The sequence below is a fragment of the Diceros bicornis genome (genome assembly GCF_020826845.1).
Source record: "Diceros bicornis minor isolate mBicDic1 chromosome 1 unlocalized genomic scaffold, mDicBic1.mat.cur SUPER_1_unloc_6, whole genome shotgun sequence".
Taxonomy (NCBI): Eukaryota; Metazoa; Chordata; class Mammalia; order Perissodactyla; family Rhinocerotidae; genus Diceros; species Diceros bicornis.
In genome coordinates, this window is record NW_026690859.1 from 704,363 (window position 1) to 718,854 (window position 14,492).

The 14,492-nt window shown below is 38.7% G+C and overlaps 2 long non-coding RNA genes across 2 annotated transcripts in view; one reads left to right on the plus strand and one right to left on the minus strand.

Annotated features, from left to right (window-relative positions):
• LOC131401576 (uncharacterized) overlaps positions 1-2,990 on the minus strand; it is a 28,298-nt gene extending 25,308 nt beyond the window's left edge. The window contains exon 1 of the long non-coding RNA XR_009217764.1: positions 2,935-2,990. This is a non-coding gene — a long non-coding RNA (uncharacterized LOC131401576). The remainder of the gene's footprint in view (positions 1-2,934) is intronic.
• LOC131401577 (uncharacterized) overlaps positions 1-6,109 on the plus strand; it is a 28,515-nt gene extending 22,406 nt beyond the window's left edge. Inside the window, exons 2-3 of the long non-coding RNA XR_009217765.1 lie at positions 5,592-5,638; positions 6,017-6,109. This is a non-coding gene — a long non-coding RNA (uncharacterized LOC131401577). The remainder of the gene's footprint in view (positions 1-5,591; positions 5,639-6,016) is intronic.
• The last annotated feature ends 8,383 nt before the right edge of the window (positions 6,110-14,492 follow it).

The following is a 14,492-nucleotide window of genomic DNA, read 5'->3' on the forward strand; positions in this document are numbered from 1 at the left end:
TATTTTAAAGGCAGTTGATCAGCAACCTTAATTCCATCTGCAAATTTAATTCACCTTTGCCAAGTAAACTAACGTATTCCCAGGTTTAGGGATTAGGACATCTTTGTGGGACATGACTTTACTACCACAAACAGTTTTTAAAATAAAGTTAAACATACACATACCATATGACCCAGCAATTTCACTTCTAGGTGCTTACCCAAGAGAAGAAGACGAATGTTCACACAAAAACTTGTTTGCAAAGATTTATAGTAGTTTTATTCATAGTCAAAAAAAGGCAAAACCGAAAATAACTCAAATGTCCTTCAACTGGTGGGTGGATAAACTGTGGTACATTCATACAATAGATACTACATTCAGCAATAAAACGGAAGGAACTGCTGATACAGTCAACAACATGGATGAACACTCGAATGTACGTATTGCGCTAAATGAAAGAAACAAGACTCAAAACGCTGAATACTGTAGGATTCCATTTATATGATATTCTAGAAAAGACAAACCATAGCGGAAGACAACAAATCATTAGCCATCAGGGGTTAAGGGTGGGGGAAGAGTTGACTACAAAATAGCAGCTAAAGGCAGTTCTGGGTGCTGGAACTGTTCTGTATCTTGATTTTGGTAGTTGCACAGCTCTATGCTTTTGTCAAAACTAACGTACAAAGAGGAAAACAAATACATCATTTCTCACTCATCAGATTCGCAAAAATTTAAAAATCTGACAATGCTGATCTGACAATTCCCATGGCAAGGATGACTCAGACACTGTTGGCAGGAACGGAAATTGTTAAAACTTCAGAGGGTAATTTGGCTGCAGCTGGTCAAGTTGCAGATACACATCAGCCTCTGGCCTAGCAATCCAATCACAGTCAGGTGTCACTTCTAAGGAGTCCACGTGTGCTCGAGGAGACACACACACACACAAAGTATAGTCATTAAACATGGTAGGGGAATGAATTAATTGTGGTTAGTCGTTATTTAAAAAAGAAAGGAAAAAAATGCATATGGGAAAGAATCAACCCTGCTGGCTACATATATGATCTGGGAAGGTAACTCATTTGTTTGTCTACTTAATAGTACGTAGCACAGAGAGCACTGTACTAGGAATCTGCAGACAAGTATCTAAGAATTTAGTTCCAACTCTGCCACTAAGTAGCAGTCAGACTATGGATGACTTAACTTGAGAAACCTCACTTTCCATTTTCTGGAAAATGAAGAGGTTAGGCTCTACAACCACTAAAATTATTTCCAACTCCACAATTCTATGATTCAATAAGTCAACAATCAAAAATTATATTCCAATTTACCTATGTTGAGAAACTGTTTTTCCCAGACACCCTGAAATCAGAAACTATCAGGGAAATAGGACATCTTAAAATATTGATACTTAAAATGGCCCAAATTTATTGGTACATCTATGACTAGCTGTTTAATCAAGATCGTAACTCAGAAAGAGCATATAAACAGTGAAACCTACCATATTGACTTGGGTCACCCTCAGGTAACACATATGTCCTCTCCCATTTTAACATTCCAAAACAAATTCACCATACTAATGAGTCCATCTTGTCAAGTTCAGGTCTATCTAGCCAAAAGTCATTCATGTATATGGTAAGATTTACTTCATTTTTTTAACAAAGATAAAATGATGAATGGCTTTTTGTATTTTTGCCTGTTTCATCTATAAAGATCTTACATTACAATTTAATAGCTTCAGCCTGCTACAATAATTTAAAGAGCCTTTTGAAGCTTGTAATATGCCACGTCCAACAGGATCTAGTAAAAAAATCAGTAGTTCACAATCCGAAAAAGCTCATTTATATTCATTACCAACAATACTTACACTTCAAAGACACTAATAACCAACATATCATTTGTTCCTACTGGAGAATTTAATAGGTTAAATTCTGGTATCATCCGAAAGCATAATTAGGATGCTATCATTAAAATGAATTTTTAAATCAGAAATATTAAAACTAATGATTAAACTAAATGATTAACTAAATATTAAAATCAATGGCAACTAACGACTTGTTTTCTTTCCCTATGGTTTATCTTTTCTAGAATATCATATAAATGAAATCCTACCGTATTTGGCCTTTTGACTTTTCACCCTATCAGTCTAATCAAAATTTGAAAATTCCTGTTCTATGAGCTTTCCAAATCTAAATTCTTACAATTGTAAATGAATATGGAGACAAAACACACACTACATACTACTTCTAAAAACCTCCTCCTTATCCGATTTTAATTCTATCACCAACTACCAAGAAAAATCTTTCCACTGATACCAAAATTTCTTACACATTATGTCAATCATCAATTGATCAGTCATCAGTCTATGTTAACAGAATGTGAGTTATTATTAGAAAGCTACATAATTTGCACCAAGGATTGTTTAAAGCTCCTTTCATTAAATACAGTTTACAATAATTCACAAGCTTCAAAGTGTACCTTGCAAATATACAGTCAATTATCAGAAACTATTAGTGCGATTAGGCTTTTCTATAAAAGTGTTCCCAAGGAAGTAGGAATATTTATTTGTTTAAAGAACGCAATGAGGAGCCCAATAGCCTGAGCAGAGTCAGACAGAGGAGCGCTGACCACAGGCCATCTTATGAAGGGCCGTGTTCACCTGGAGATATCCCAACCTGGCCTAGACAGGGTCCCGGGTGGCAGGACTTCAAGGGCTCGTACAGAGGGCAGGCGACTCCCTGCCGCTCCCTGCACCTCTGCTGGGTGGGCAGGAGGCCCCGCTGTGGTGGGGCCCCGTCAAGGCAGAGGGACCGGCCTGCCAGGCTGCTCCTCCAAGGGACTAAGTTGGGCTCCTCTGCTTAGAGCAGCCCGCCAGCAGCCCCGGCCCCCGCCCCCGACACTGTGCTCCCGCCATCTGCAGCGGACATCTCCACACCGAGCCCGCTGCCCACTGCCGACCTCGGCGCCGCTCCTGCCCAGCGTTCCTCCACACTACAGAAAGGCAAGCTACCCAGCGCTGAAAATCCTGGTGGAAGGATCCAGAAACCACCAATCCTCCCACACAAACCTCCGAGGCAGCCATGTCCACACCAGGGACCCCCCCCTCCAGTGCACACGCTCTGGGGCTCTCCAGCTCGCCAGCCCCTCTGCTGCTCTGAGCGCCAGTCCTGCGCATGCTCGGGCATCTCCGAGGATACAATGGGAACCGCTGGGGTGGGCGCCAGGAGCGGTTGGCGACTGAGATGTCCTTGAGAGGGAGAGCGGGAGCGGGCTGTCCCTCTGCAGCTCTTGACTCTGCTCTCCCTGGATGACCGTCAGCTCCTGGAGAAGATCTGCCTTCCCTTGAGGTGGCTCCTCCTGTCCTGAGAAGTGCATCACATGAATTAACATTTGTTTCAAAAAGAACGATGACATCCTTAACACCTGATGTGTCGTGTCCCCAGAAGAATTCTCTGCTTCCCCAGAAAACTAGACAGCAAGCAACTGGGACCGTGTTCTGACCCAGGAAGGAAGGCTGCTGAGGGCACACCTGTCTCCCCTCTGCCGGCTCCTTCCCCTGATTTGTGGCCCTGGTCGGGCTATAACGTTGGGGACTCGTGCAGGTGACAACGCTCAAGTGTTTGCCCATGGTATTACATTTCTGATGATTTAGTGGTTAAAATGGGAGGCTAGCTGTCAGTTTTCCCGACGATTTCACTCACAGAAATGTCTTTGGATAAAGAGGTTTGTTTGCTTAATTTCTGGTTTTTATAATCAATAACAATAATTAAAATACTTATTTTATTAATCTCATTGGCATGCTAAAACAAACAACTCACTTGGTTTTCACCAAATTGGCTACATTTTCCTTAAAACTTTGGGAATATTGCTGTTTGAGGTAAAGAAAGCATTTGGGAAGAACAATTACCCTTAGATAATATCTTCCCAGATAAATGTACAAACACATAGTTATGAGCCATTTTGAGGAGCCTGCAAAATCCAGTTTGAGTTCTACAATGGATGATCTGAAGGTTAAATTAGTAATTTTCTGAGGAGTTTGCCAGTAAATGTTCATGTCGCCTTCATCAAATAGGTCTGGTGATTTAAATGAAGGTTGAGCTTAATGATAAAATTTTTCAAGAGACTGAGAAATATTAAGAAAATGTACTAAAAACAAAAAGGTGCAAATCAAAGGATAGCCTGCCATTATCCTCTTTAAATCAGAGTCACAGTAGCAGTATTGTCAAGGTATGAGAAGGAATAGAAATGCTTTATAAAGTCAATTCTTCACTTCCAAAGGACCTAACGTGACATTCTAGAAGTCTCCATAGTCTTTCACTCATCTAGATTAAAATTGCTCAATTTATATTTTAAAGACTAATGAATCTGAGGGCAAAATATTCAAGGTCAGTGTTTAATTGTTTTTCATTGTTGCAAAGTACATGGGTATAAAGTGTGGCTGAAATTCATGGTCTTGGAGAATAAAAATATATAGAACTTATTTATCACTCTCACAGCATGTCCTGACTTAATCCTACAAATGTCCCAAGAGTAAAACCTCAGTGAATTCCATTCTGTTCTTAGATATGACATCTTTCATTCGTAACGGATATTCTCAAATTAGGCTCTAGTTAGTAACTATGTTCCTGATGCAAATATGCAATAAATAAGAATCCATGCGTGATTAAATTTGGCTCAAGAGGACTACTTAGAGCCCAAATTTGTTTTTTGCTCTGTTTTTCTTTATCGATTTCTTTCTTTCTCCTCAGCAGAGTCGGCAGATAGATGACACAGAATGTTGAGAGACTGGAGGGCAGAGTCTTGAAGAATGTGGGATTTCCTAATCTTCCAGATATTTTTTATCTTTAAAATTCTACGATTTTTCTATTTATATAGGGGTTCATTTTTTTCATTATTTCTAATAGTGATCATAATAGTGAGACTAACAAAACTTAGCACTTGGGGAACATTTTTCATCATAAAAATTTACGTTATTCTGACAATTGTTAATATATTAAAAAGCCACTGAGAACTAATCTGATCCTCAGAGGATTTTTAGGTTACTGAGACTGTTCTGTGCATAATGGTGGTTACATGTCACTATATGTGTGTCAAAACCCATGGAACTGTACAACACAAAGTGTGACCCTTAAACTAGAGACTGTAGTTTATAACAACGTTTCAAGATTGTTCATTCATTATAACAAACGTATCACACTAATGCAAGGTGTTAATAATAGGGGAAACGGGGCTTGGGAGAGAGGAGAGAGGCAGTGTGGTGTGTGTATGGAGCTCTATGTACTATCTGTTCAATTATCTGTAAATCTAAAACTGTACTCTTAAGAATAAAGTTTTTTAAAGTTTTATTGAAAGGCACCGAAAGGTAAGCTAACACTGTAGGGCATCTATTTTGTGCAGAAGGACAAAGAAGAAGTTGAAATGATTTAAAAATTTCACCTTGTGAAGGTTTGAATTGTGGTGTGTTTCTGAAGCCTTAGACAAGGGCAGGACATAGAATTTGAGACATGGATGAAATAAATGAGAAGGAAGACATCAGAGTGATCAGAGCTGATCAAATAAATTTAGGACAAATTACTAAATCGGATGGATTTGTTTTTATTTTCTTTGCTTTTTAGAAATCTTACACCTTTCTATGAAAGCCACACGTGCACAGTGTCCACAGGTATGTTTCCTACTGAGAGGCACCTGCTTCTCTCCCTCTGCATCTTCTATTCCTTTCCCCCTCCTCTCACTACCTCTGACTGATGGTCCCTGTTTCTATCTCCCTTCCTTACTCTCCCTCTCTCCTGTTTGTTTGTTTGTTTTACTCTTTATCTTTGTGTTTTCTTTCTCCTCTTACACATCAGACTAACCATAACCTTCCTGGTCATTGTTTAGTTCCACTGAAAGATCTCAGTATTTTCCATCAAGAAATGACAGATCAGTGTTCTGGGAAAATTTTCTCTATTTCAGCTACTTCACACTCAATCTGAAGCAGGAAAATTTCTTGAAAGTTAAATCAATTGTTTATTTTTTTTTCTTTTCTGAATCCAAATTTCAGAGCTCCTGGTCATATTGGAAAAATTCCTGAAGACGGCTGCCTGGAGTTGAGCCATAGGAGTTCTTCCTATGGCCATAAAGGGGAATCCTTATTTTGGCCATGTGGCCTCAGGAGAAGCCCTCGTGAGAGAGGAATCTTTGCTAACCCTATGTTGTACCTAGGACTGGCTTCTCTTAAGACAGTGGTTCCTGAACTCCAGTGTGCATTAGAACCGTGTGGAGGTCCCCTACAACACAGAGTGCTGAGCCCATCCCAGAGTTTGTGATCCAGCAGGATGGAGTGACATGAGAATTTACGTCTCTGACCGTTTCCCAGGTGATGCTGCTGACCAGCCACACATTGAGAACCACCGGCTTAGAAACCCTAGGTTTCAAAGGATGCTTTGCTTGAGCAGACAGCCAAAAGTATCAAAATCGTAATCAAGATTCACCAACAACTTGAATGTGTTGGCATTTGGATCTAGAGGCTCCTGAATTTTCAGGGGCTAAAGCAAACATTACTCTGAGTTCAGGGTTTGTGACTCTCCTAAGTGTCACACAATTCCTTTGCTTGCTTCCCTTGAACCCTACCTGGCTAAGAAAGAATATTAAAAACAAAGCCAGCTTTGATTATTTAATCCTCAGTCAATTAAGACATTTTTGAGTGAGGTTTTTTTGACAGAATAGCTAACTTTATCTACACTATTGGAAACGAATTATTACTGATAACAATGGTTATTTACTAAGGTCCCAATATGTCTCAAGCCCTTTACATTTATTTCTCTGCTTCTCAGAACACTACGGGATCCCAGGTGTGTTTACTCTTTCTCCACAACTCCTCTAAGGAACCCCCCAGAGCACACTCATAATTGACCTCACCATGTTTTCTCTCATTTAATTTAGCAGTAGATTAAAATTACTGAAGAAACTTGAAGGGATCTTGAGCTCCAGCAGGAGAAGGTCTAAAGTCTATCCAGGACAAATGGCTTAGTGTTTGTTTCTGACAAGTTTCCAGGGACAAAGACTCCACAACCTTCAGAAACCAGTTCTGTTGATTATTAATATCTCTAATCAATGATATACATTAATTGTCTTTTTATTTATTGGTTGATTGTTTGCTATATTACTTTGCCATATAATAAAAGTTTTCTTTGTGTTATTTAAATAATTTTCACTTTATATCCACTTTTTAAAATTCGCCTTCTCTGGACTTCCTCATACATTGAAGATGGGAATTGTCCCCTATTAGCATTTTCCTCTTCAGTTTAGATAACCTCAGTTTCTTTACTGTGTTAAAAATATTTAATAAGTGTAGTGCTTTTTTTTCCTCCAGTTCTTCTCTAGGTTCAACTTATTAGGTAGTGTCGGGGGAAGAGGGAGAATCTCCCTCTGCCCTTTCCCTTAAGGTTCTTATGGCTGGCCAAATAATCAACAAGACAGGTTAGCAGGAGAAAATAATACCAAGTTTAATAACATGTATACATGGGAGAAAGCAGGGACACTGCGTTTCTCAACACAATAGCAGAAATTTTCGTCTTAAATACCATGTTCAGCCAATGACAAAGGAGGATTTTGGGGGTGATGGGAGTCACTTACAGGAGATTACCACTAAAGCACAGTAAACAAGATTAAGGTTATTATGCAGCTTTAAGGCCTCAACTTCCACATTGATAAGCCTCTAGAAATGAGGCCATCCCCCTCTCTTCTCAAAACAGAGAGGGAGATACCTTTACAAATGGAGATTTCCCTTATAAATGTAAATGATTGTCTGGCAACTCCTCGCAGGGTCATCCAGAGAATGCGGCCAGAGAGACAGAACTTCTGATAAGAGGGGCTTGTTGGTGCCTTTCCTATTGTAATCTCCACCCTACATTATCTTTATAGCCATCATGATAGATCTGTTCCAGGAAGGAACCACCATGTCAAATTCTTTAGGCAGGTAGTGGGGGAGGTCAAATGTCCTTCAGAGAAAACAATCAAGGTAAGAGATATATTTCAGGGTGGCCAAATCTTGATCTCCCACAGTCCCACCTTTGAAACTAAAAGTTTCACAGTCTTTTTGAAACTTAAAGAAGTTTCATAGTCCAGAAGCTGAGTTGGTAGATTGTTTCATCTCACTGAACGCATTTCTTAGTCCTGATAATAGATCAGTTCAATTAAGTTCATTTTGGAAGGTGGTGATGCAGGTGGGCTCTCAAGGTTATGCCTATTTTATGGAAGCAAGCAATCAAGTATTTAATAGAAGCATTTCTATGGAAACAAAAGAAAAACAAGGTTAATGGTTGGAGCAAATTGGAAACGTGTTTCTGAGTTAGGGGACAGCAAGTTAAGAAGATTTTTAGATGTCAGCGTCAAAGCAGATTTTGCAGTTTAAAATGTCTCTGATGGTGTCGTCAGGTCATCTCAAGTTTATATCAAGTCCATCAGCTTCATTTTGTAAGGTTTCAGGAAAAAGGGGAGGTTCAGTTTTCAGAGATTTCAAATGAAAATGATGGAAAAAATCAAAAATGTTAGTTTGGACATCTGTAGCCAGATATTTTAGGAGACTAGAAGAAATCAGGATCCAGTCTAGTCAACAGATATAAAACAAAAACCTCAAAAAACAGCAAAATTAGGATCTAATATCCGCAAATGTATACTAGAGTTTTAACTGAAATATAATTTTTCTGTCTAAAATCACCCTCATTTTTATTAAGATAGCCAAATTAAAAATTACTAGTTTGCAAAATAAGTCTAGTTCCAATAGAGTTGGCACAATTATTTACATAAGTACAGCAAGAATAGCAATTGATCACATAGGCTCTTTTAAATCTGCTTTGCTGGAACATTTTATAAGGAATCTCGGATTGAACTTCAAAGGCCTCTCGAGGCCAGGAAAGCCAAGCCAAGGATTTTGTCATCAGACTTTGCCTGCAATACCTACAGATTTGGGTGAATTCTTCTCCTCCGAGGTTCCCCCCAAATATTTCGAGGTTCCTTGTACTTGCCAGATAAGTGACATTCTTTACTTATCCTGGTAAGTGCTGCTTGGAACATAAGGTACCAGGCCAATATTTCCACGTGGCTTTATTCCATAAAGTCCAATCTTCATTCCTCAAAAGCTGTATGGTTATATTGCAAATATGATGTTCCAGTCACAACCTTGGTAATATAACCAGTGTTTCCAATTGTATCCTATTATAAGGAGAACAGATTCTTATTGAACTTATGCAAATAACTATATTGCCATGAAAACAACAATACTCACTAAGAGTTTCCAAATTCGAGGGATCAGATAGAGAGAAAAAGATAAATATTTCAATTTTACTTACAAAAATATCATTTACCAAATTGCTATAAATCATAGCTAGCTCAGGAGAAAAGAGAAAAAGTTTTCCTTAAATCTGAAAAAACAAAACATTAAAAATTCAGCAATACTTCAAATGAAAAATCATAAAAATTATAATCATCCTTATCAGTTCATTCAGTCCTGTGTAATCCATTCTTGATCCCAATCTTTTTGTTAGCAGCTTCATGAAGTCATCAGTCTCTCCATCAGATTTCTGTAATTTCTTACCAAGTTCAGTTTTATGATCAGAAAGTTTATCAGAAGCCTGTACTTCAGTGTAAATGTCAGAGTCCTTTCTATGAGTTTTTCTGAAGTTGAAACATTTTGTAAAAGCATTAGAGCAAAGAAATGAGTCTGCAAACAACAAGACCTCAAAATGGCAATTGACAGAGAAATTTGGTTAATTTTGTGACATACAACATTTTAAAATAATAATCAGAATTGTGACTGATAACAAGAACAGATCAGAATTTCAGTAATGTTATACAATTTTAAAACACCTATATCAATAACATTTACCCACATAATAGCACCTAAGCAGACTTATCATCACTTGTCTGACATTGCTTCCCATGTAATTTAACATACTGTATCAGCCTAATAAGTTTAGTATTATCTTTCTCCTTAAGAGAGCAAATTTCTTTGATAAGTTCCAGGGCCTTTTGAAAATTCTCAAAGAAAAAAGTAAAAAAAAGACTTTATTTAAGATATGAATTTTGGGGAGCTTGTCAAAAATATAAACAGTCAAAGCAAACAGAGTATTAACAGTCCAAAAAGCCTTAATAGAGAGACCTCAGTCTTTTGAAAGTAGGAAATTATTTTAACAGTTTTTTTTTTTTAGGTAGAATTACTCAAAGGTAAAGAAAAATCTTTTATAACCTCTTTATCAAGTTCAAGAAAATTATCCTTTTAAGAGAAATAAGACCAAATTATAATTTTGTACCAGCTTACTTCTGATATTAAAACTCATTTACTTAATTAAATTCATTTCAACCTTAGCCAACTTGACGATGCAAAAACTGCTTTTCCAGAATTCCTTCCGCAAACCTTCTATAGCTTTCTTTTCACATTCAGAATTTGTCCCATGTCTTTCTTTTCCCTCCTAGTACTTGAGGACAAATTTATCTTTCTTAATCAATCAAAAAAAATATTTCCATTCTTTGTACCTTCTTTATACATCTTACTTTCCCTGTACACAGACATATTTTTCTTAATATTTAGTGGCTTCAATCACATATACTAATTAGAAATTTTAACTCTTAGAAACCCCAATTTGTAAGTAAAAACTAAGTAAACAATTATAAATTTCTTTTACATCACTATCTTGTGGCTTGGAAAATTTATAAACACTTTATAACTTCTAGAAATATGTTACTTTATAGTACAATCTTTTAATAAAACACATGCTTATCAATAGACCCAAAACACCTTTTAGTTTTCCTGTAATGAAAAGCCAAAAGTAGACAAACGTACATTTAGCAATCAATGTCTAATATCTTATCTTATTTGGAAATGATCTAGATACTCAATTGAATTTTTATCATAAACTTTAGCAAAACTCTAAAGTTTTAAGTCACCAAAAAGAGTGTGCAAGCTGTAACCACCATAACACATCATTATTGTGTAAAGTTCATCTAACATTCATCTTTTTCACAACTATTTAGTTACTTGTTCCAAATAATTATTTAGATTGCCTACAAGACTTCATAAGACTTCAGATAAAATTAGCCATCATTTAAATTACTATTTTTGTTAACCAATTCTGTAATAGAAATAACATCAGTTTTTTTTCTACAAAATTTCATGTAAATTTCATCACCTCTTATATCTTTAAACATAGTTATCATTAAGATTTTTATCAATAGGTCTTGGTCTTCTAATTTTGGACAAGGGAAGCATTCCCACTCAGACATTTTAAAACATACTCTGGCAAAGCTGATGTAACCTCTTTATATAAAATTAGCTGAAACATTCCAAGCTTTATAATCTTATCAACACTTAACATGTTCTCAAGTCAATTATAACCTGAGTCAAGGTCTTAAGGCTAGTCAAATGTTTTCCTTCCTTTTTCTGGCCTTTTCTTAGGTACCAAATAAATAATTATGTGAGAGCTCTAAAAACATTTTTTTTCCCCATTTTAGAAGTTTTTCCAATTCAAAGGATCCGTCGTCTGGCCATTGACGAGTAGGATCTTCATTTGTATATTTATTCCAATAGTGACTTGAACCAATATGCCTTTTTAAGGAAAGACCCGGGGGTAAATTTCCACGCTTAGAATAAATCTTTACCATGGACGCAAGAGGCATCCCTGGTGAGGGCGCAGATGATGTAGCCCCCATGATCCACAGAATGCACTCCCAAAGATATTCAGAGACAGTAAAGACCTTCGTTGCACAGGTGGTAAGGATGGTGTCTCCGGTCTCCCACAATAGTGTGGGACGCCTCCAGTCATATACCCGCTAATCTGTGACACTGGGCAGGCGATACTGGAATGAGATTTTTCCAGCACTAACAAGCAACAAAGGTTAAGACGACAAAAGCCCTTATGGACTGGGCCCTTTATGACAAACTCCCCTGAGAGCTTGGCACAGCCGGACAAAGAGAGTTTGGAACCCCAGTCTACTTGACTGACCACCAAGGGGCACCCCGGTAAATGCACCTTCCGTATGGTGGAGACCAAGGAGAATATTCTCACTGGTCACAAAGCCAAGTTTTCAGGACACAGAACAAGACAAAGACCACTCTAGGAGGAAAAAGGATCAAGATCAAAACCAAGAGTACTCTACCAAATTTAAACTAAGAGTCACTAAAAGCACAAGAAACTAGTTTCCCAAATATTTTCTCCTGCCAATCTAAATTTAGAAAGAGAAAAAATTCTCACCATTTCCTTCCGCCGGACTCCGCAGATAGAGATTCCAGGAGGCTGACGTGGTAAGAAGTCTTACCTTTTTGCCGGCTTTCGTCAGGCGTTCCCGTATCTCATCATCTGCAGTAGTCCAGGGAGAAGGCAGGTCTTCCAGCCAGAGAAGGCAACTTGCCAGCCAGTGAGGCTCCTGGCGACTTCGCCAAAACTCTCGGGGGAAGAGGGAGAATCTCCCTCTGCCCTTTCCCTTAAGGTTCTTCTGGCTGGCCAAATAATTAACAAGAGAGGTTAGCAGGAGAAAATAATACCAAGTTTAATAACATGTATACATGGGAGAAACTCAGAAATGAGCAACTCTTCCCTCTGTCTAAGCTGCTTGCTTAAGTATTGCAGCTAAAGGCGAGGAATGTGTTGGGGGTGGGTAGTGGCCTGGGACTTCAGAGGGCAGGAGGACAATTCTTTTCAGGGTCATCTATAGATAATGTGGTCAGGGAGAGATAGAGTTTTTTGATAAAAGTGGCTTGGTGTCTCTCCCATTGTAACATCTACCTTACATTATCATTACAACTATCGTGATAGAAGATCTGTTCCAGGAAGGAACCACCATGTCAAATTCTTTAGGCAGCTAATGGGGGAGGTCAAATGTCCTTCAGAGAAAACAATCAAGGCAAAGAGATACATTTCAGGGTGGCCAAATCTTGATCTCCCACACAACAAAGGTTAAGACGACAAAAGCCCTTATGGACTGGGCCCTTTATGACAAACTCCCCTGAGAGCTTGGCACAGCCGGACAAAGAGACAGTTCAGATCCCCAGTCTACTCGACTGGCCACCAAGGGGCACCCTGGTAAATGCACCTTCCGTATGGTAGAGACCAAGGAGAATATTCTCACTGGTCACAAAGCCAAGTTGTCTCAGGACACAGAACAAGACAGAAGGAAAAACCTCATCCGTTTTTTTTCTTATGTGCACAATGACAGCTTTAGCCATGCCTTAGGTCTCTTGGAGTCAGAATAATACCTAGGGGGGGAGGTGCCACGGGGTTGGGGACTGTGTGGTTTGCAGAGTACCTCGTCGTTGCATGGACATTTTCTTGCAGTTGGCGGGAGACCTGTGTCATCTACCCTGTTCTGTGACTCAAATTATCCTGTCACGGGAGCCTTCTGAAAGTGGTGAGCGCCCTAATGGCTCTTAACTGCTCGACCCGTGCCCACCAAATTTGCGGCCTTTTTGGCTTCCAAGATGCCCCTGGCAATGGCCTTAACTTCATGTGCATATTAACCCACAGCAAAGTTTGTCTAAATAGATGCCAGTCTGCTGAGACCCGCAAACTCACCAGTCTGTGGGGCCGGCCAGGACAGTAGGCTCATAGGGCCTATGCCTGCATCCTATCCTATAGTATTTCCTTCTTATGACACACGATACAAAAGACAGAGACAAAAGAGAAAAACAGAGACTATCTCTGGGAGGAAAAGGGATCAAGATCAAAACCAAGAGTACTCTATCAAATTTACCAGAGTCACTAAAAGCACAAGAAACTAGTTTCCCAAATATTTTCTCCTGCCAATCTAAATTTAGAAAGAGGAAAAAATTTCTCACTACTTCCTTCCACCGGACTCCACAGGTAGAGATTCCGGGAGGCTGACGTGGTAAGAAGTCTTACATTTTGCCGGCTTTCATCAGGGGTTCCCGTATTTCATCCGCTGTAGTAATCCAGGGAGAAGGCAGTTCTTCCAGGCAGAGAAGGCAACTTGCTAGCCAGTGTAGCCCCACCTTGGGCACAAAAATTCTTATTTGATTTCTGATACTGGTGATTTGTGTTTAATTTCAGTGGTTTATTAACTTTATTAATATTTTTAAAAATAACTTTTAGCCTGATTTGTTTCTTTAATATTTTTCTATTTCATTGATTCTTATCATTATTATTGTTTCCATTCTGCACTTTTTCCAGTGTGATTCTCTTTTAATTCTTAAGACAGAAGTTGAGATTATGGATTTCGTGTCTGTCTTCTATATTCATACATTCATTTAAGGCTACACACCATTGTCTTGCAAGCACAGATGTAGCTAGTATCTCTTATCTTCTCTAGTATATTTCTAAACTCTGTGCTGTAAGCCATGTCTGTCCCATAGGATCTCCAGCCCATGAGCCTGCAGCAATGCCAGCCTTCGTGTGTCTCCATCCCTCTACCTGAAGCTGATATATTCTGTCCAGTGTCACCCTCTCATATGATTGCAGCCCACGTCTGACCTTTTGTGTTGTCAAGGTTTTCTCTCCCCTCTGTCCATACCACCTCTCAGAAGTCTC